The sequence below is a fragment of the Scylla paramamosain genome, unplaced genomic scaffold (genome assembly GCF_035594125.1).
Source record: "Scylla paramamosain isolate STU-SP2022 unplaced genomic scaffold, ASM3559412v1 Contig58, whole genome shotgun sequence".
Classification (NCBI taxonomy): Eukaryota; Metazoa; Arthropoda; class Malacostraca; order Decapoda; family Portunidae; genus Scylla; species Scylla paramamosain.
The window spans coordinates 427,501-450,535 of NW_026973723.1; the positions used below are offsets into that span (position 1 = coordinate 427,501).

General features: G+C 41.2%; 2 long non-coding RNA genes across 4 annotated transcripts in view; both read right to left on the reverse strand.

Annotated features, from left to right (window-relative positions):
- Positions 1–1,192, reverse strand: part of LOC135098377 (uncharacterized) — a 5,667-nt gene extending 4,475 nt beyond the window's left edge. The window contains exon 1 of the long non-coding RNA XR_010266922.1: positions 1–1,192. This exon is cut by the window's left edge and continues 417 nt beyond it. This is a non-coding gene — a long non-coding RNA (uncharacterized LOC135098377).
- Positions 1–22,179, reverse strand: part of LOC135098372 (uncharacterized) — a 126,454-nt gene extending 104,275 nt beyond the window's left edge. For 2 of the 3 annotated variants that reach the window (XR_010266916.1, XR_010266915.1), the window contains exons 1-2: positions 22,145–22,159; positions 21,717–21,934 (exon numbers count right to left, since the gene is read on the reverse strand). This is a non-coding gene — a long non-coding RNA (uncharacterized LOC135098372). The other variant, XR_010266917.1, reaches the window with a different exon arrangement.
- Between the last annotated feature and the right edge of the window lie 856 nt (positions 22,180–23,035).

Genomic DNA, 23,035 nt, shown 5'->3' on the forward strand with positions numbered 1-23,035 from the left:
TGTCATAAAAAAATAAATAAATAAATAAAAATAAAACACGTGCTTTATTTCTACAAACCTTCAGGGATCCATACTCGGTGATAAATTATGAATGACAAGGAAAGAATATAATACTGTTTTATTCTCCTCGCTCGAATCCCCTTCCCTTCCTTTCCTTCATTCCTTCTCCCGTCACTGAAGGCAAGATGCGCGAACTTTCCCCCAGCAACTTGAGGACGGAGGTGGAAACTTCAAGTGTCCCCCAAGGCGAGGCAGGCAAAGAGTGATTTATTTACCGACAAGTTACGATCAAGTTTATGTGGTTCGTCTCAGTTCGAAACCAATCAGGAGGAAATAAGGAAGGTGGATAAGTTTACAATTTAATTTATGAGGAGGAGGAGGAGGAGGAGAAGCAGGAGCAGGAGGAGGAGGAGGAGTAGTAAAAGTAGCAGTAGATGGATGAGGAGGTGGAAAATAAACACAAAGGAACACAAAGGAAAGAAGAAAGGAAAGAACATACAACAACGGACCTGTTGCCCCAATGACGTTTTTGATAATAAACAACACCGTCTTATCTAAACTGAATGAAGCAGAACAGTAAAAGCCACAGATTCCCCCAACTCAGTATTCCCTCCAGCAGGGGCTGCTGGTCACGTATACTTAAAAATACATTTTCTTTTATAAAGGAACGAATACAGCCCACAATCTAAAAGAAGAACTTAATTTCATCACAAATAATAATTTTAAAAGGACAAAATATAACTGCTATAATACTACATGTTAATTGTGGATTAGAGATTAATTATGCACGCAGTAGCTCTACAGAGCCGTCACACTGTCAACAACGCTGCAGGCGACAAGGTCATAACATATTTAGCTGTTACGTATTCGTCAACACCTTCAGCAGCGCGGCAGTGGGCAGCACTGTGAAGACTGAGGGAAATTGAGGGATAAAAGTACGTACTTCACTTAATATTGAACCGGAAAAAGTACGCACTTCAGTGAGACATGAAGTTAGAGACCGACATTTTGTGAGAAAATGGTTGACCACCATCTTGTTTCTAAAGCGAGGTGTCCTAATACTGGGAGTGGCGGGAGCTTCCTCCTCAAATCTAACAGAAGGATTCGCCGCCTTCATTCCCATTAGGTCATTAGCGTAACCTCTTGTAACTCAGCCAAACCTCACCCATCCTTACCTAATCCATCGCCTCGACCCTCCTTGGCTGCCTATCCTTACGTAACCTCCATGTAAAGTACATCGTTGGCTTACCTTTACCGAGGTTTCCTTGCGTGGCGCGGGAGGAAGTTAGGGAGCCGCCGGTCCTTAATTGTGGGAATCTTGCCCTGCACACATCTAAGTAGAGCACTGCGACACTTAACACCATGTCTGACGAGTTGGTGTGAACACTAACGCTATTCCTTCTTTGATCTTTTCCCGTAAATCACGTCGCGCCGCCATAACCGTCCGCCGTGACCACTAACTGGTACATTCAGCAGAGGACAATAGGTGTTAGAAGGCGTCTGTCACGTGTGAGCGTCTCAGCTTCAAACAACAAAAGGCGTATCACAAACAATTAAATAAGATTCTAACACATATATACATCACCTGATTCCCTTATAAACAGAGGATACCCTGCATCACTGTCCTTATAGCCCGCGTTCGACCCTCGCTCCGAAACCCACAATGAACCAGTTTCAAGAAGCCTGAACCATGAAGCTCTGATCAAATTAGGGAGCTTTAAGGGAAGATTAGACGGGTTTATGGATGGGGATGATAGGTGGAAATAGGTAGGTATATTTCATACAGGGACTGCCACGTGTAAGCCTGGTCGCTTCTTGCAGCTTCCCTTATTTATGTTCTTAAGGTAGCGAGAGACTTCAGCTTCCATGACTCCGTTCTGCCGACAGTACCGTCATCTGATAGCCTGACTCAATGCTGACGTCGAGAACGGGTAGAATCAGTGGGTAACTCAGTTATTCATTATATTCCCAACCTATCTCCAAACACCTTCTTTATTTATTTATTTTTTTTTTTAATCTTTAGTATCTTCTATAGAGAAACAAATGATTGGGGATATACTATTCAAATTCTGTTCATATCAGTATTACAACAGCAGGCATTTTAAAATTTTTACAATTACGATTACTATTAGCTCCCATAGGTAAGACATGTTATGAACTATGATCATCGTGAAGAGAGAGAGAGAGAGAGAGAGAGAGAGAGAGAGAGAGAGAGAGAGAGAGAGAGAGAGAGAGAGAGAGATATATATATATATATATATATATATATATATATATATATATATATATATATATATATATATATATATATATATATATATATATATATATATATATATATATATATATATATATATATATATATATATATATATATATATATATATATGTATATATATTTTTTGTGGTTTACTACCAATATGTATGCTTGAGTCTACCATTCAAAAAACGCACCTTATATATTTTCTTTCGTTTCCCTGGAAAAAGAAAACTTATCCTGATGCAGGATAAACTATTGTAGTATTCAGAACTGTCTCGGTGTACAAGAAAATATACAACAGCAGCAACACACTCGTAGCCTTGGTGTTCAGCTCGATAACTTCACCTACAGACTTACAATAAACAATCTAACAAATAGATGCACCGTTCATCACTGCAGTCATCGCGAGGATTGTACAGAGACGTTCATAATGGTGCGAGGTGGTGGTTAAATTTCTACACACACACACACACACACACACACACACAAAGGGAAGGAACAAGAGACAAGGATGATGGAGGAAGAGGGGCGATGATAATGAAGGAAGGAAGGAAGAGAGAAATCGAGTTAGGACGTAGATCACAAACGCGGTGAGTCACAGATTGCCTGCTCCTCCTCACCTGTTTTATCATAATAGCATCAAGAGCTCACCTGCACCACTGATGAGACGAAACAGAGAGGGGAAGACGAAAGCAACCTCGTGTACCTGTGATGAAAATAAACGAAATTTAAGATGTAAACTATACACTTCTCGAGAAATTAAAAATAAGACTTAACTTTCTCTACGTCTGAGTGGCTGGTTCTCTCTCTCTCTCTCTTTCTCTCTCTCATAATTTCTTCCTGACTCATATTCATCACCACATACCTTACCCATCTCCACTTATTTCAAAAACCATCTATTTATTTTTTTTTCTCCCATTCATTGTTTTTTTTTTTTTTCCAGCAGGGAACGGCTGTGAGAGATGACGAGGGCCTGGAATGGACAAAGAAAAATTAGAGTGGAGGGGAACTTAATAAAATGGACATCATATTATTGTCTTTCTGGCTGTCCCTGAGCAAAAGAAATCCCACAGAAAATTACACTGGAATAAATGAAAAAAATACAAAAAAAGATGAAGCTAAGGTAGAAAAGACAAGACAAACATAAAAGTAATGACAGGAGATTACAAGAAAAAAAAATCAGTTAATAGAAAAGGCATGACACATAAAAAACTAAACTAAAAAAAAAAAAAAAGGAAAAAAAGGAGACAAATGGAAAAGGAAAAAAAGTGAAAAAAGGAGGAAATATTGAAAAGTAAATTAGAAAAAAAAATTTGAGTAAAAGATAAGAGGACATGGTTTAATTAACATGAATGTAAGGACGAGTCAATAACTGAACATTGCGTCAAATATACGATGACACTTTACTGTACGTGGCGCAAAGAGAGAGAGAGAGAGAGAGAGAGAGAGAGAGAGAGAGAGAGAGAGAGAGAGAGAGAGAGAGAGAGAGAGAGAGAGAGAGAGAGAGCGAACCAGCCACTCAGGTAGACAGGCAGACAGGCAGACAGAAACAAATAGACGAAAACAGAGACAAAAATAGGGACAATAAACATTAATTAACAAATGATCAGAGAGTTTATACAGTCAAAAATGAGATGAAGAGAAGAACTTATAGAAATGGAAGAGGAGAAAAAAGGCGAGGAAGGAGTAAAAAAAAGAGAAGAAATAGGAGAAGAAGAAGACGAAAATGCATAAATTCAGAGGGAAGGAGAGCAGGAGTGTGTAAAGACGAGAGGGAAGTAAAGAGCATGTTGAGAGTGGAGGCTTAGGAGAATCGAGGAAGTAATGAGCTTGATGTGAATGAAAGGAGGAGAAGTGAAGTGAGGATATAAGAGAAAGGAAGAGTGAAGAGAGAAACAAATGAAAAGACAAAAAAAAATAGATAGATGGAGAGAGAGAGAGAGAGAGAGAGAGAGAGAGAGAGAGAGAGAGAGAGAGAGAGAGAGAGAGAGAGAGAGAGAGAGAGAGAGAGAGAGAGAGAGAAAGTTTGGAATGGTTGTGAGGAAAGAACAAATTAAGATAAAGCAGAGAAAAATAAGTAGAAATTGTGGAAAGGAAGGAGGATAAGAAGGAAAAGGGAAGGAAAGAAAAGGAAAGAAAGGGATGGAAAGTTAGAATGATAGGCACTTAAACTTCGGGAACGCGCCAGGAAACACTTCTATGCTCTCTTACTGTGACACTTATTTGCTGTTTTAATTAATTTGCTTTTCACTTAAATCTTGTGAGTGTCATAGAGTAAATTAAATTTTGTAGCGGAGTCTCCTGTGTTGTGAAGTAAATTGAATGTTGTCTTGTTTTACGCGTATAAGAGAACGGCAAAGGACAAGAAGTAACTGTAAAAACACTACTCCTTCCTTACTGTCCTAAAAAAATATATATGTAAGAAGTTAAATAGACCAAAGCTTCAATCGGCTTGCCCAGTTTAGTTTCTGCTGCGTCTTGAAACATTCCGAATCATATCAAAGTAAAAAAAAATTATGTGTGTTCAGACAATAATGCATAGGAAAGTAGATTTAATGAAATGTACAAAAAAACTATTATCATACTTGTGCATTTCTTCCTGTTTCTACGCAAGTTTAGGATAACCAATAATTCCTCGTCTAAACGTCTAAACCTTTTATTATTTGTTTTATTTATTTTATGTTTGTCGCGTTCCTAGATATTGGTAGTGACGCAGCAGACAAAAAACCGCATCATGTCAATAAATAATATTCCATAATTTACACTGTCGTCTTTATCAGTATAGAGTAATTGACTTATTACCGTAAACCAGAATATTTCCAGCCACGATCATAAATAATAAATTATCACGATGCGTCACAACAATTGATAATTTCACAAATCGTGTCGTTAGTTCCCATGAAATGTGTACCATGATGATCAACTAGTAAAAGTTTTGCCATACATGAATTTGATTTAACACGTAATTATGTAAACTACATGTGCAGCCCTGGAGAGAATGGGCCGCGGTCACGAGTCACTGTGCAGCGGCGCGGCCAAGCAGGTGTCTGGAGCAGGATTTGGCTGCACGGGACACCAGGAGAGGTGCCGCTGCGTGCGCGGGCATGCCTGGCTTGCCCCCTCCTCCCCCCCAAAAAAAAGTAGGTTCAAAGGAAACCTAATAGAATTCTTCTAAAACCTAAGTCATGTAGCAACCTAAATGTAAATACACAATTTCCCACAGATCACTCTAGCTTCATGAGAAACCCTTTACAAAATTATACCACAGCCTTTTAAAGCTTTCAAAACGAAACAGTTATTCTAACTCATTAATTTATTTTCGCTATTATTTGAAACAAACTGCTTTCACAGACAATAATCAGTAACTGAAACCCTTCAAGAAAGAACAGACATGAAAGCGAATCCCTACATTGTCTCTTCTCATCCCAATGAACACACCAGGAATCACTGCTCCTTCACGCGCGTTATCAACGTTTCTTTTATTACGGATTGCGAAATCTTACATGCATCCACACCGAGCTTGTGTATATATACATATACATACGAATGGCCAAAAAGGAAAGAGCCAAAAAGGAAAGAGATGTATAGAAACTGTATGAGGAAGGCTTACAATTTAGATCTGAGCCGAGCTCTATCAGAAGCTTTTCAGATCTAAAGCAACAAGATTTCTTTTTTCTTTGCCAGAACTAAAAGATATTAAACAAGATTCATTGCGGAGAGCCGGATGATCATCACTGGCTCGCCATTCATGGCATTCATCGTGAGCAAACAGATCCTTAAGAATCTACAGACTGAGGAAGGATTCAGAGTGGTAGTTCGTGGGATTGGAGAGGTCACCCTTTTTAGGAACATGATGAATGCAGGTTAACCTTCAGCAGGGAGAAATTGTCAGTGCTGATAGGTAAAGTAGAAAGATTAAACCATATAAAGAGCGAACACCAAGCACAGATTCTACATATTAGTCAGATTACACAATTTAACAATGATATGCTTAGATACAATACATAGCACTGGATCACATGTAAATAACCTACACCTTGTTTATATTCATTAAGTGATAGTAAGCTCCGTTTTTTTCCTGTGTGTGTGTGTGTGAAGCATAACCTCATGTTAGAAAAGTATATGTACAATGTGTACAAATATACATCACAGTAATTAACAAAATCAAATTCCTTTTCTCCTCCACATCCGGACATACGATGCGTCTCTAATTAGGTCAACGGTTGTGAAGGTCAGTAGGGAACAAACGACTCGCATCACATCAGTCAACCTTTTCTTTTTTAATCCCTCGTTCAGCTAATCACTCAGTCCCTCCCTCCTTCCTTCTTTCTTTCCTCACCTCTTTGTTGCTGTTCTCTTCTCTGCTCTCTGCACTTTATACTTGTTTTTCGGACCTTCCTGCTTTTCCCGTCCTTCCGTTTAATCTTCTCTTCAAATTTTCCCTCTCTATATTCTCCCGTTAGTAATGCCGTTATCGTTATCAACCTACTTCCCTTACACATCTTCCATCCTTCTCCCCCCAACTTCACTGTTTCAACAAACTCATTCTGTTCCCTATCTCATCTTGCTTCATTTTCTCAATCCTCTTCATCAAAGGACGAGATAAAGTTTCGTCTCCTAAAGGAAACTCCCGGAGAAAGACTAACCAATCACAAAGCTATTTCATTAGGGAAGCAGCCAACCAGAATCCCTTTTCATCCCTCCTCAGCCAATCACCGAGTTCTCTCCCCTCTCGTCAAGCCTCCCACTGGCGTCCAAATGCTGTCCAATCAGAGCGCCATTCAGCCCCATCATTTACGTCCAATCAGCACCAAGTTATGCCTGCGTGTCTGCCCAATCTGGAAGTCGCGGAGCGGTACGTCAGCTAACCACTCACGAACAAAAAGCTCATTACACATCAACCAACCAAATTAGTTGATATCCCTGGGCGCTGCCATAATGAGGAAACAAGTTCATTTAGATAGAAACGAAGCAGGAAGACATGGAGAAGAGCGAGAGTGAGAGGGGAGGGTGAGAAAGAGAAGCCAGCGAGGGGAAGAGAGCGAAGGACTGGAAACATTAGCAAAACTGTCTGTCATGCACCTTCCTTCTCGTCCCTCACACTTATTGAAAAATAGTAATTAAACAGCGAGTGGTATAAACACGACATAGGGTTAGAGAGAGAGAGAGAGAGAGAGAGAGAGAGAGAGAGAGAGAGGGGGGTGATTAAGTTACTTCCTAGTCACATAATTTCCTTTCTCACAGACATTATTCCCATTGATTTCTTACAGTAACAGCTGATTATAACCTTGCATCGTCCTACTATGAAATCATCCTTCACTCCCCTCACTGCATCAAAGGAAACTCAAAAGGTTATCAACTTCTCCCCTTCTTCCGGCTCTCGCTTTCTCCTCTCCATACTTGTCTTGTATATTTTTTCATCTCTCTTCCCTCACCACGAGTTCGTTTTGCTTTCTCTTATCACACACGTCTTCTCAGATGCGCTTCCCCTTGGCTCTGAAACTTGCAATGCCATGAAAAAGAACTTTTTTTTTTATTTACAATACGTGTTTGTGTGTGTGTGTGTGTGTGTGTGTGTGTATGTGTAAGTGACCTTGTCTGTGCTTGCTCGTGCATGTCCCTTTATTGGTGCACGCAGTCACAGTCACACATCTCCGGAGTTCCGTTCAAAAATACTCGAGCGTTGATTTTTCTGCCTTTCCTTATTTTTGTTGTTAAGTATCCTCCTCTCTTGCTTTCTCCTTGTTATTCACTATTGGCAACACACATGGAGTCACAACCACAAATCCTAGCATCATTGCCAATAACATCTTTAACCACTACTGTCGCCATCACCACCACCACTATCACCACAACTTAATACTACTACCACAATGTATCAACACCCTATACTCGTATTTACTCTTTTTAATCGTCTGTCACACACACACACACACACACACACACGCACACACACGAGAAAATAACACCAGCACCATGATAATTCCTAGTCGCCCTGCATATACACACAAATGCACGAATATTCCTCTAAATGACAGATTCATGATCATGGTAAATGTCTAAATGATAGCGAGTAACCACAGCCTTTAATATAAAGCGATTGCGGTGGTGGTGTGGGTGATGGATGAAGCGACCGTGGCCATTAATTATCGAGGTCAGCGCTGTGACTGATATTGGGAAGGCATGCACCGCGTGGAGGAGGCGAAGACGAAGAGGACGACACGGACGATAAGACTGCTTAAGGAGAGGACGAGGAAGAGGACAAGGAAGGGAAGGAGAAGGGAACGAAGAGTGGTAAGGGGAGAAAGATTAGTTAGAAAAGTAGTAGTAGTAGTAGCAGTAGTAGTAGTAGTAGTAGTAGTAGTAGTAGTAGTAGAGATGAAAGCTCCCATATCCAATGTCCCAAGGCTATCAGAAAAAAAATGAAGTCCCATGCAGTGTAGAGAAACTGCATGGATTTTTTGTATCAGAAAGAGAAAAGAGATAAGAACTGCTACTGCTGCTTTAATTCACTGCTAGGTAACCAACAATAGCCTCAGAAAATCAGCATTTCAGAGGTGAACGAGAAAGAATCTAATTAGTTTGCTAAGAGGCGTGTAATATCCCATCTGTGGAGTGGAATCCAAATACTTGTCTATTTTTGAAAGTTGTTTCTGTTGAGCTAATCTAATGTAACTTAACCTTAACTAACCTAAGACATACATGTTAATCAAAACTGTTGCTCTGTTGTCGGTTTTCTACTGCTAAAACAACAATAATGAGTGTTCTGTTGCCCTTTCATCAGAACATTGCCACCTCACTTCAGTCTTAACTTAACCTGTTCCATCAGACAACGCTCCACATTTGCGAGGCAGACACCTGTTTCTGCATTCCTTTAATCTTCAATGTATAAAGGTCTGTACATTATTTACCTTCCATTGATACATTCAGGGAATACACTTTTCATCCACCCTCTGATATGCAGTAAGATGGTCTTCCTGTTCAGTTATATTGCATGACTGTGAACACTATGGAGGCACACTATTAGAAAACAGACATACAGACAGACGGAACACAGCTGTTTCTATACTGGACATGTTTCATAACCAGTAAAAAAACAATAATAATGCCACGGTGGATTACCTCTTGAACAAATGTTTCAATAAAAGTCCTATGGCTAAAATTCAGGAGGGTGGCTTCTGCCCTCAAACTACAAGCTATTAACTTTATACTCATGAGTGGAAATACCTTGAAGGGGGAAAGGCTTTCGACCGCCCGCATGCAGAAGGGGAACTGCGCAGAAAGAGCAGGACAGACGCCTCGTTTCTGGACATAATTTAGTTTCCACCCAAATGACACAAGTTTTCTTCGTGTTATTGTTGAACCGAGTTGGTTTATGCTGGACACACACTCACACACACACACACACATTCTCTCTCTCTCTCTCTCTCTCTCTCTCTCTCTCTCTCTCTCTCTCTCTCTCTCTCTCTCTCTCTCTCTCTCTCTCTCTCTCTCTCTCTCTCTCTCTCAAAGGCAATTTCTGGGTTATCTCAATCTTTCTTTCCCTTTGTTGTTTTTTGAAAATGAGATGTTCATGTAAGGCCTCCCTCCCCTTCCCTTCCCTCCTTTCACTCGCCTTCCTTCAGTCATAAAGCAGGAAGGATGTTGGAAGTTAAGACGATGAGATTATTGCAGCCCCTATGGATTATGTGGATTTATGTATACCAGCTCTGTCTCTCTCTCTCACTCACACACACACACGCACTCTAGGTGGACCGTCAGCCACACACAGAGGACAACTGTAATTAATCCAAGGCCGCGACGCTTCTATTGTCTGTAGATTAATGGCTGCCTTGCTCTCCTCTCCCCTCATTTCCCTCACTTTCGCCTCACTGCTTCCTCTCTTACTCCAATTCACCAAAGTTACAAGCGTCCTCTAATCCTCGCTCCCTGTTTTGTCTTTAGCGTCTCATTCTGTCACTTCCTTTGACTATAAATTTCTCTTTGTTTTTCTGTTGTCCAATTTTGCGTCACGGCACCACCTTCAATTTCGTCTTTCAATATCGTGTTTCACATTTTTTTTTTTTTTTGACTGCTCTTCATTCGTTCAGATTTTCTTTATTTATTTCCCACATTCGTACATCTCCTGTTCTCATATCGTTCTTTTTTTTTTTTTTTTTCCCCGTCGCCATCTTGTACGTAAACTTAACTTGCGCAGGAGTTACAATTACTGTCTTTTCTTCTTGCCATTTCCAATTACAAAAGTTTCCTGTTTTGTCCTTAACGTTTTCATCCTTTTATTTTCATTGTTTTGTCTTGTGTTTACTTAATTATTTCTGTCTGTGTCTGTCTTTCTGCTCTCTCTCTCTCTCTCTCTCTCTCTCTCTCTCTCTCTCTCTCTCTCTCTCTCTCTCTCTCTCTCTCTCTCTCTCTCTCTCTCATTTGTTTCCATCTCATTCATCTTCCCTAGAGAAGAAACCTTCGCTCTATTCCTCTATTTCCTCTTCCTCTTCCTGCAAACCAATCTTCTTCTTTAATTCCAGATTTCGAAAACAACGATAATGATCTGTGTGAAAGAACCAATCGCCTGTGTGTGTGTGTGTGTGTGTGTGTGTGTGTGTGTGTGTGTGTGTGTGTGTGTGTGTGTGTGTGTGTGTGTGTGTGTGTGTGTTTTCACTATCTCATCACCATCACCTTCAACACTCACCACTCTCATCACCATCTTATAACCACTACAACCGTCACCATCTCTCACCATGAAGCACACTCCTCACTATCTCTTTCACCACCATTGCCATTCTCCACCATTCCTCTCTCGCTGCGCCATCACATGCATCACTGCTTTCAAATCTAGCCCCACTTATCACCCCCCCCCCCGTCAGCGCCCATCACCATCCCTCACTTTCCCCTCATCTGTTTCCTGTCACAACTCCTATCGTCCTATCTGTCACTTATAATCACCAGTATAATCATACCCTACTCATTGCTGGTCCTATCACGTCTCATCCTCCTCCATTACGTCATTATAATATCACCGCATCATTATCATTACCATCAAATTTACTGGATTTCTCTCATCGACCATTTTTCTCACCCTATGATTCCCAGAGAGAGAGAGAGAGAGAGAGAGAGAGAGAGAGAGAGAGAGAGAGTGCATAACTTTTTTAAAACGAGAACAATGGTAAATCAAAATATAGTTAATAAAGATGAAGGTAACAAATACGAAACATACCAAAACAAGGCCAGACCTGGAATGCCTCGCCACAGAAGACGCTGATACGCTACACACGAGTCGCAAGTCAGTACCACGTTGTGTAGCTGATGGTTCCATGCATAGCCACCGTACTGTGAGAGGGAGGCAGAAGGCTGGGAAGCGGAAAAGGGAAAGAGGGAGAGATGATGGAATGCAAACTGCAGATGACCTCTCTTTTACCACTTCTATCTCAGCCTTCAAGACTCATACCTCCCTTCTCCCATCTCACTCTCTCTCTCTCTCTCTCTCTCTCTCTCTCTCTCTCTCCCTCTCTCTCTCTCTCTCTCTCTCTCTCTCTTGCTTTGGTGGTATGCTATGAAATGGACAGGAGAGTTAAAAAAAAAGTAATTGAAGTCAGAGAGAGAGAGAGACAGAGAAACAGAGACAGAGAGGAGAGAGGAGAGAGAGAGAGAGAGAGAGGAGAGAGAGAGAGATGAGGAGAGAGAGAGAGAGAGAGGAGAGAGAGGAGAGAGAGGAGAGAGAGAGAGAGAGAGGAGGGGGGGGGGTAGAGATTGCAAACGCGCTGTGGAAAGGGAGATGATAGGATGAAAAGAATGAGAAAAATAAGTCAAAGAGATACGGATGCTCCATAACTTGAAAGGAAATTTTGAAAAACCTTATCGAAAGACACGCAGGGTAAGAGACCAAACGAGAGAGACATAAAGAGATATATGTAAAGAGTCGATATGCAACACCCTCTAACACACACACACACACACACACACACACACACACACACACACACACCACACACACACACACTTATTTACTGACACAACACTTAGATTGGTAAAAATTCACTGTGGTATTTTTTGTTCTTCTCTTTTCAGCACCTTCTCTTCGTCTTCCTCTTCTTTTTCATTACTCCAAGCCGCAAGCCATCACTCTCCCCTCTTCCCCCTTCCCATCCTTCACATAAATTGTGTTGTAACTCACAATATTTTCCTATGAAATTAAAACAACATAAATTATAAAGTGGTTCATGGACACCAAGAGAGAGAGAACAATTTAATAAGAAAAAAAAGAGTAAGAGGAGAAAGGAGGAAGAAGAGGAGGAGAAACAAGGCGCATGAAAAGAGAAGGGTCAAAGGAGTTATTAAATTCGAAGACAGCTAAAGTGAAAGGGAGCAGGATAGAAACGGCAGTGGAACAGGCACAAAGAGAAAAGGAGAGAAAGGCTCAAGAAAGTAAAGAAGGGAGGCAAAACCAGGGAAACTAGGAGACTGCAGCAGAGAGTGGAATGAAGCTAAACACGGCCGATGTATAGCGATAATGCAGCTTTTGTGACGCGGAAGGGTAAAAAGACAGGTAAGTAAAAAGATAAGTGAGAAAATAATAAAAAAAAAATAACATACTGCAAACCCACGTCAATGAAAACAATATTATAACAACCATTTTTTTTCTTCTCTTCTTCCTCCTCCTCCCTCATCCCCCCCATTAGACATGAGCTGGTGAAGTGAAGAAGGGATTTTGAGTTGAAGGGGGAACAGTCTGCGGGAGGGAAGGGAAGATAGCGGCGCGGAGCGAGAGAAATGGAAGAAGTGCTGAAGGAGAATTCGGAGAGAAAAGGAGGTTGCAGGGTGGCAGTGAATAAATTGCCCTTGGTGAAAAACTGTGAGAGAGTGAGAGAGAGAGAGAGAGAGAGAGAGAGGTTGGAGGGGGAGGCAGTGTGATGCTCCCTCGCTGCAAAAGCCCAACAATTTCCTTCAGCTAAGTGATATTTTGCTTCATAACAAGAGACTAAATCGTAAGAAGATAAAAAATCTAATGTGGAAGATTGGAATGAGGGTAATAGGAAAATTTGTGCATGAAGGGAAACTTTGTGAAATATAAATGAAAATATCGTTTCGAAAATTCCATGGCAGGGGAAGGAAAGATGGTATGATGAATAGCAGTTTGAAACACTACGAAAAATATGACTAGACAAACAGCAGTTTCAAACACTTCGGAAAATATAGCAAGACGAATAGTCGTTTCAAATTATGTTAGGGATAAAAAACACACACACTGACTAATACATTTTGTCATCATAAAAATGCAACAATTATTATTTTCATCTCGTATTTCACAACGATGAACAACATTTCACCATTTTATAATAATGTTCTGTCTTTCGTTAAGTTTAGAACACACTATCTTACAAAAAACATTTCATAAACTGACGTGTGTACATTTACCGGAAATATAACTTGATCTGTTCATCTTTGATGCAAGTCTCGTGTGTCACAGCATACACTGTGACCTTGTAAGATACTGAGACTCTGATTTTGATTTACAAGCTGAAAAAAAAATATTAGACAGGACACAGCAGTTATTTTAGTATTATGATAGAGGGCGAAAGTTGGGAGAGGAGAGAGAGAGAGAGAGAGAGAGAGAGAGAGAGGAGAGAGAGAGGAGAGAGAGAGGAGAGAGAGAGAGAGAGAGAGAGAGAGAGAGGAATTTATATAATATGTCCCACATCCCTTTGAGAAACGACATTTTAAAACCCAACGGTGCTCCGTGTGTCATTAGCTACACAGACTTTTGTTAGAGATTATCCTACGCACAGCCAAACTCAGTCCCTTGTGATGAACTGACAAATCCTACAAAATAAACATTAAATCAAACGCTGCCATGTACCACGCTATCAACCATCATGTAAATATTCCCAACAACGAAAGACGCGAAACCAGAAGTGCCGTTTGAATCATAAAAGTTAGCTTCGTTCAGTGGCCTACAGACACAAAAATACTTGGCGCCCCATCAGTACAGTGTATAGCTGAGAGACTTAAGTAAGGACATAAGCCCCTCTCTCTCTCTCTCTCTCTCCTCTCACTCTCTCTCTCTCTCTCTCTCTCTCTCTGGTAAGGATTCTTCACTTCATGGAAGCAAAATGGAGAGAGGGGAAGTCAGGAAGTTGTAATAGGAAAAGTAGGAGGAGGAGGAGGAGGAGGAGGAGGAGGAGGAGGAGGAGGAGGAGGAGGAGGAGGAGGAGAAACGAAAGGAAGAAATAAGAAGAAAAGAAAAAAGTACTTTTTTTCTTCTTCTTCTTCTTTTTCTCCAGCTCCTCCCCTCTTCCTCCTCCTCCTCTTCTTCCTCCTCCTCCTCCTCCTCCTCCTCCTCCTCCTCAACCGGGAAACACGTAACATAATCAACTTTCAGGCATTTTCCTATCATGCGGCCCGAGAGAGAGAGAGAGAGAGAGAGAGAGAGAGAGAGAGAGAGAGAGAGAGAGAGAGAGAGAGAGAGAGAGAGTAAACAAGAGAGATCATAAGGGAGGACGTGGGCGGGAGGCGTGAAGGGACGGAAAGAAAGGAGGGAAGAGAGGGAAGTTAAGGGAGAGTAAATGGAGAGGAAATGGAGGAGGAGGCAGGTGATGAGAGGGGAAAATGGGTGACGGGAAAGCTAATTAAGGAGCAGGAGATAGTGTTTACTAGGGAAAGTTGAAGGAGGTGGGCTGTGGAAGCAACGAGAAGGCTAGGGAGGAGGAGGAGGAGGAGAAGTGGTGGTGGTGGAAGTGTGATAGATGCGGGCAAAGGTGGAGGAAACTAAAATGATATTCCATCTTAGTTTAAAATAATAGTTTTTTTTTATTAGTATTCCTCCTCCTCTTCCTCCTCCTCCTCTTCCTCTTCATCCTCCTCTTCACCGTCATCATCTAGTATTTTCCAACAGAAGGAAAGTCTCCACTAATCTCCTTCATTTATAATCCTTGTTGGTGACTTGTCCTCTTTATTCTCTCCCAGGAAAGCTTATATTTCAGTCCCCCTTATTTTATAACTGTTCCGTTTTCTTTCAGCGTCGCTTCATATTGCCGTCCTTACATATTTTCCTGCTATTCAGTTCAGAATTAGTTTAGCTTAACAGTAAATATCAGCAAAAGAAAACGAAATTGCAGTGTTTTTAGATAGGATAGACTTACGTATTTTTTTCTTGTTTGCTTGTGTCTCCATATATTCCACTGTTCATGCTTTGTTTTTTTTTTTCCACTTTTTCCCGTTGTGCTTTTCATGTTATCCTGGTATATATATATATATATATATATATATATATATATATATATATATATATATATATATATATATATATATATATATATATATATATATATATATATATATATATATATATATATATATATATATATATATATATATATATATATATATATATTCTTACAGTCTCCTCTCTCTCTCTCTCTCTCTCTCTCTCTCTCTCTCTCTCTCTCTCTGTGTGAATACCAATCATCAAGTCCCAATTAAAGCAGACTGTGATATAGACCATTAACCTCTTGATGTCCTGAGCTGCTTGTTTCCCTTCATAGATCTAAATTAGAGGGCTGTGTGTTGTCGCGGCGAGGGAGACGAGGAAATAACTGCGAGGAAGAGATGGCGGGGAATAAGCAGCACACGTAAAGAAGACACGATGAGCTTTGAAGATGAAAGTGAAGGAAAAAGTCAAGGAGATGGTGGAAAACAGGCATGATGAAGAAGAAGAATTACTCACACACACACACACACACACATACACACACACACACACAGAAGAAGAAACGGGCAAACGACACGAGGGAAGATAATTACGAAGAACAATGAAAGGAATAAGAAGGGAAGGAAAAACAATGAGCAGGATAAAGAAAAAAAGAAGAAGAATTGAAGAAGAAAACGTAAAAGGAAAGAGGAAATTACGACCAATTCAAAGGAATAAACTAAGTGTAGTGACAGGAAGGGGAAAAATACGGAAGGAAAGAGAGGTGACAGCTTACAAAAAAAAAAAAAAAAAAAAAGAGATAAGTCTACGAAGGAAAAAAAAAGGAATAAAAAACGGGATCTGTGAAAGAAAGAAGAGCGGAATGAATGAAGGAAGGAAGGAAGGAAGGAAGGAAGGATAATAGATTCTCACTTTTTCTCCGCTTTATCCTCCCTACCTCTTCCTCCCTTCCTTGCAAACTAAAAGTATATCAAACTATCTTATCGCATTTTCGCACCTCTAGCTGAAAGAAGTGGCCATAAAAATCAACGGTTTCATAAAGCCTCAGACCGCGACGAAGTGGCGACGCCCCGGGGCGTGGACTAGCAAGGACGACCTCCTCAGTCCCCGTGCCCTGCGCATCGTGGAGGGCATTCGGCCTGTGATAAAGAAGATGCGGCTGCCCGAAGGTCCTCACTGGTGGAAGCAAGACAGCGTTGGTACCGCTGCTGTTGGTGCTACCTGCCCTGCTGAGTGGGCCAAGCAGCAGGACACCAGCCTGCTTTCTCCACACTGGAACCTGCCTGCCTTCCCAGAATGCACTGCCGCGCCTCGCCACCGTGGTGTGTCAGAGGCGGGGGTACCCGAGGTGCCCCTGCCCACCCACGGGCGGCGTGGTGGGGCAGCGAAGGGCAGCAGGCGGTGGCTACGCCCCTTCCTCACTGTCGTGGCGGCCCTGGCCTATATGATCCTCGTCCCGTGGCTCGCCATCAGGGGCGACAGCTTCCTGGACGCTAAAAAAAAGCCGTAGAGGACAAGAGACTTTATGGCGCACAATATTTCACAGAGACACGAGTGTTCATTTTTCCGTGTCTCTTCAGCATACATACAAGTGAGGGGCGCTGCACTATGGGGACGTGACTGGATGAGCGCGGGTAGGATGGCCATGAATGCGGTGGAATGGCGGCCCTGATGGTGGTCATCCACCCATTAAGTGTTCCCCGGCCCTCAACTAAGAGAATGAAAAGCAAATCAAAAACACAATTTTTAAAAACATTGACTCATAAATAATTCACCGTTACATGGACACTTTTAAGTCTCAACACACTGCCGGTGGCTGGGAGCACCAAACACTGATGCTGAGGCACGCTAAAAAGGCAATCACAGAAGGTCAGTACCCCTCAACACTAGGAAATTTAAGCTTCCGAGTATAATAATAGCAGCTTGGTCTCTCTCTCTCTCTCTCTCTCTCTCTCTCTCTCTCTCTCTCTCTCTCTCTCTCTCTCTCTCTCTCTCTCTCTCTCTCTCTCTCTCTCTCTCTCTCTCTCTCTCTCTCTCTCATGGTAATTAGTGCACCAGGACTCCCCACATGTGCTCTACAATCATCGTATTACCAAGGCTAATCAGGTGCTCACTCTCGCATGTTTTGGCAGACTAACGACCCTCACTGAATTGATTATGAGGATCACTTATATTTCTTAACTCTTACAAACACAAGGTCTCGTCCTGGAGCCCTCTGTTCTTGTTTCATGAGGTGTGACGATAACAAGCTCAACTTTGCTTTTCATTTTTTTTTTTTAGTACCGCAGCAGCAGCAGATGAATACTCTAGCCAGTGTTTTCATTTTTTCAATGTCTGCCGTTTTCTAGAATCTTTGTCTTATTTGACCTACTTTCCACTTTCCTAAATGACCCAGGTGACCTCGTTTCTCCCATTCCTTATTATCACCATATCCGTAAAAATGTCCTGTCTTTCTGCATCACGTATAGCTACTATTGTCAACACCATCCAAACTATACTTAACTTCCTAACTACTTTCCACGTTCCCTGTTCTTTTCTGAAAGGTACTAATCGTGATCACCTTGACGCAAGTGTTCTAAGAAATATGAGGCACCATTCTTGTTCTCTGTAAAACAAGTGTATTTGAGAAAGCATTAAAAAATATACCACTTTAATACTGTAAGATTTCCTAGTTATATCCCATTGCAAGCACTTCTGACCTCCTGTAAGATTCATTGAAGACATCATACCAATATCAACATCACCAAGTGTTGAAATTACAAGGATTAGGTAAAGACAATCAGTCACTGCTAGCATCCAAACTAATATTATATTCCTCTCCCTCCTTTGCATAATTGATCTTCCCAAGCTTATGATGCAAGGCTGAACCTTCAATATAAGCAAGTCGTTATAAGGATTAAGTATATCAAAATCACATGAAAGGGGAAGAATGACTGGCTTTCAATATCCTTCTTAAATTAGTAAGCTTGTTCTTCTTCCTCACACTTCCACAAAATAAGTTTCCACAAATAAATGACCAAAGCGACATTAAATTAACTAAAGTAAAATCCACATAAATCAAATACTAGAAACACAAAAAAAAAAAAAAACGAAATATTCTCATTCCCAAAGTTGGATTCTTCTAATATAAATATGAGAGAGAGAGAGAGAGAGAGAGAGAGAGAGAGAGAGAGAGAGAGAGAGAGAGAGAGAGAGAGAGAGAGAGACACCCCATCAAGCCCCACTCGGCAGGATGTCCACTGTCCACTACCCAGCAAGGCCACGTTACAAGCTCCACCTCACTGTTTACTCTCACTCCACTCCATTAAGAGAAAATTGAGTGTGTGTGCTGTAGTGTGTGGCGGGGGATTACTGACCAGAATATTTGATACAGTTGAGGATAATGCGCGCACGCACACACACACACACACACACATCTCTCTCTCTCTCTCTCTCTCTCTCTCTCTCTCTCTGATATGGTAAGCATGAGACGGTGATAGAAAGAAAATGTAGCGTGTTCATTACTATGGCGTCCCCTTGTTGTTACTTGTGCTAAACTGTCTTGCATTTCAAGTTATGGCTTTAGGAAATGAAGCAGTGAATGACACGCCCACTCACTGCCTCCCTTGATGCAACACCTCGCCTCCAGTTGATCACGAGGAGGGAAGTGAAGTGTTTGTTATGCTAACTGATCCATAATGCAAACTGTCCACACACAAGGGACGATTAGGGGGAGTTGCTGATTCACTGACTTTGCTGCAGCGTCTCAAGTCAACCACACGATAAATCAAATACTAATATAAGTAGTACAAGTATCCTATGACAGTTTTAAGCTAACCTAACGTAACCCACAAATCAATAATTCAATCAAACATTAATAATCTCTTTAACACAAGCTTAGCTTAATCTGGTCAAACCTATCTTCCAACATGGTGACTTTAGCCTGTCTTAACCGATCACTTTTTTTTCTCTATTGTAAATGGGGCAATGACTAAGGACAACTAAATTTATATATAAAAAGGTCCAATGATGTGTCAATCCCCAAGGAAAACGAGCCAGAAGGATTAACCAAAACTAATATACAAATTCTGAATTAAGAATGCGAGTGTATTAGGTGCATGAAGTAGAATTGCGTTAAATAAGTCAATTGTGACTGTCCCCCCCCGTGTTGTGAGACAACCTAACAGGGAAACGTTGAGGGAGGTCACCGCTGGGTAGTTGATATGTTCAAACTACCCCGTGATCCAGTGCTTGAGACCTCACATAAATTTTGTGTAATCTAACCTAACCTACCTTTTAACATGAATTTAGCCTAGCCTAACCCTTGGGACCTCAAATGTTTACTCTAACATAAATTTAGCCTAGCCTATTCTAACCTATCTCTTAAGGAACATTAAGCTCAGCCTAGCCTAAATTATCCTGCCCCCTAACATTTCCCTATCTCCTAATACAAGTTTATCCTAACCTAACCTACATAACAGTGAGTGGGCAGTGATGCAGAAGGTACACAGCTGGACATGACAACGCACAACTTTCCCTAAGCTCTCCCGCCTCATCACACATTCCCTTAGTGCCTGTATCACAGACCTGCTCACTCCAGACACTCCACAACATAAACACGCCTTTCATTGCTCAAGATGAAGTGAAAGCAAGCATGTACCATCACCATTATTAAAACTGGCCATGTTTATCACCATTCGCAAGGCTAGTGTTAAAGAGAATACGCATGCTCGCATACCTGCAAAGTAAACAATCCAAAGAATAATATGATGCGTACGTAATCTACTGCTCTCTCTCTCTCTCTCTCCACATAAATAATTTAAATTTCCACATAAATAATAAGTAATCAGTAAGCAGAAAAAAAAAAAAAGCAACGAAGCAGCATTATTTTTCTCCCCAGCAGACTTGATGACGTCAGCCATGATGGCGACGCGCACCGCTGCCAACACACCCCGAGACATCACCGTCCTCTACAAAAGGTACTGTCGAAATGGAATGGAAAATAAGAGGCGAAGAGAGTGCGGATATCCATTTTTCAACAACGCAATCGTGACATAATTTGATTTACGCTAAAATGAGACTTGTTAGGGGGAACAGTTACTGCGCAGGTGGTTCTCCACTAGCATAGATAACCACCATCAGATCAATCAGTACTACACCACTGCTATAGTATCTTCCTTACTTAATAGATAATGCCAATGGAACAGTTAAGCTGAACAAACACCGAATAAACACCACAAATTAACGAGCCAGAGGGAGGGAGCTTTAAAAGTCGAGGAGACGAGATCCTTCTATCCTTCTCCTCCTTTCCTCTCTCCCACTTTAATCAACATGAACACGCATCTTTTATTTCGAAAGTAGAGATTCAGAATAAGATTTGCACGTGCTTCTGTCACTTCACACAACAAATAAGCAGTACTTATGGCAGAATTCCATTAGTCTTATTACCTACGTGTTATATTTGCATCGACATTTAAGGGTGCCAACATATCCGAAATACGATTCAGCGCTGCTAAATATTATAATGCCTTAATAGTACATTTTTACAATCTCTTTCACTCTGAACAACAAAATGAATGAAACGACTAAATACAGTAGTGAGTGGTACGGCAGAACATCGTTTAAGACACACTGAAATATAATATACGAAATAGAAAATGGAAGCAGAGCACAGATGTATCGCAAAGGTTGGCACTCCTGTCCGCTACCGCCTGTTTCGTCACTTAGCTCTTCCGACAGTCACCACCACCATTGTTTTCCCACTGTAACGACCAGAATACTATGCCCGATTTGTACTCAGTGACGTTGTAATTGCTAGATAAGTATGTATGTAATGAGTGGATTCACGTGGAGGTGGGGAAGCGAGGGTGTGCGAGGTGATTTACGAACCTGCCGAAACAGGGAAGCCAGAGAGCAGTTGCGCGCCTGACCTCTCATGCCCCTGTCCGCCTATATTTCCTATATGTATTGTTGTTTACTCGTCTTCGTGAAATACAGCTGGAGAGCGTGCGTGTGGCTTTTCTTCCTGCCCCCCTACTTCCAACGTAACACCACTCCCTGCAATCACACCTACCTTGCACATGTACGATATTGCCTCTGGGATCATTAAGTTTAATAAGCAACAAAGCATTAACATTAAATACAACTCCCAGAGAGCTTCAAGAGTCCAGACAAGACGTTACCAAACAAGCCTACCTACTAACTACCCGCATAGTTCTCCTCACTCCTTCACCTCAATTTAACTCATACTACGGTGGAAATCGAGACAAATCTCACCTTCTATTTCCACAACGTAAAGGCCCACACGTCCATCACCATATATCGTCACGAGGGTTCTTTCACGCTCACTCAGTACAAAGCAACAGCACTACGCATCGCCGCTGCTACCTGAGACTGCAGGGAGGCGCCGGCGAATGACTGCGGCTTGTGCCCACCTGTGACGTAATTCTCGGATGGACATGTGCAGGGCTACCAACTCTTCCACCACGACATACCTGCGGAAGGTGAACGTTTATCTGTAAATGTATGATTACAGATAAAGGATATACATACATGCAATACATACATACATACATTCATATGGCAGTATATATTGAACCATGAAACAGACGCAAAACACCTATTCTCGTCAAGCCTGAGAAGGTCATTCAAATATCATTAAAAATAAACGGGAAATGCTTTGAAAAGTAAGAATCTCAACAGACAGACAGAAGGATTGGCTGACTGATTTTAAGGATAGAAGGAAGAGGAATTGGAGGAAGGGCTGGTACTCCTGCCTTCCCTCCACTCTGTCCCTCCCTCCTCCCTCCGTCCCCATTCCCTGCCTCTCTTACGTCCTCCTACATTCCCTCCCTACGCCATCTCTTCCCCTCCCTCCCTCCCTCCCTCCCTCCCTAAATCTCTAAAGGTAAAATATTCACGAGATGTTATTTACACAAGAGCTCTCATTCATCCAGCACCAAAGTTTTCAGAGTGACACAAAACGTACTCCTTAAGTAAATAATGGTATGGATAATCCAATCTACCTACTGCTACACACACACTACCAAACACTCCAACTACCATCTTCTTTTGTGCATAACAACACCACAATTAATAATCCTCAGGCTATTGCAGAGGCATTTAATGACCACTTTAGCTCAATCGGTAATTCACTGGCCAGGAACTATAGTGATATTCAGTTTTGCTATAAAGATTATATGCCTCCCCCAGTCCCTTTCTCTTTCTTTTTAAGGCCAGCAACACTAATTGAGGTTAACTCCATCATCAAAAACATTAAAGGTTCTTCATCTGGGCACGATGAAATTAACATCACAATTACAAAAGAATGTAGTAACATAATTTCACCTTTTTTTAGTTTTTATCATTAACAAATCTTTTCGAGAAGGTTGCTTCCCAAATCATTTACAAATATCCCGTACAGTGCCAATCTTCAAGAAAGGAGATCATTCTGTAATCGATAACTATAGACCAATCTTTATTTTATCTAATTATAGCAAGATTTACAAAAAAAAAAAAAAAAATGGCTTCTAGGCTAATGAATTACTTCTCTAAACATTCACTATTTAATTAATCACGATACGGATTCAGACCTA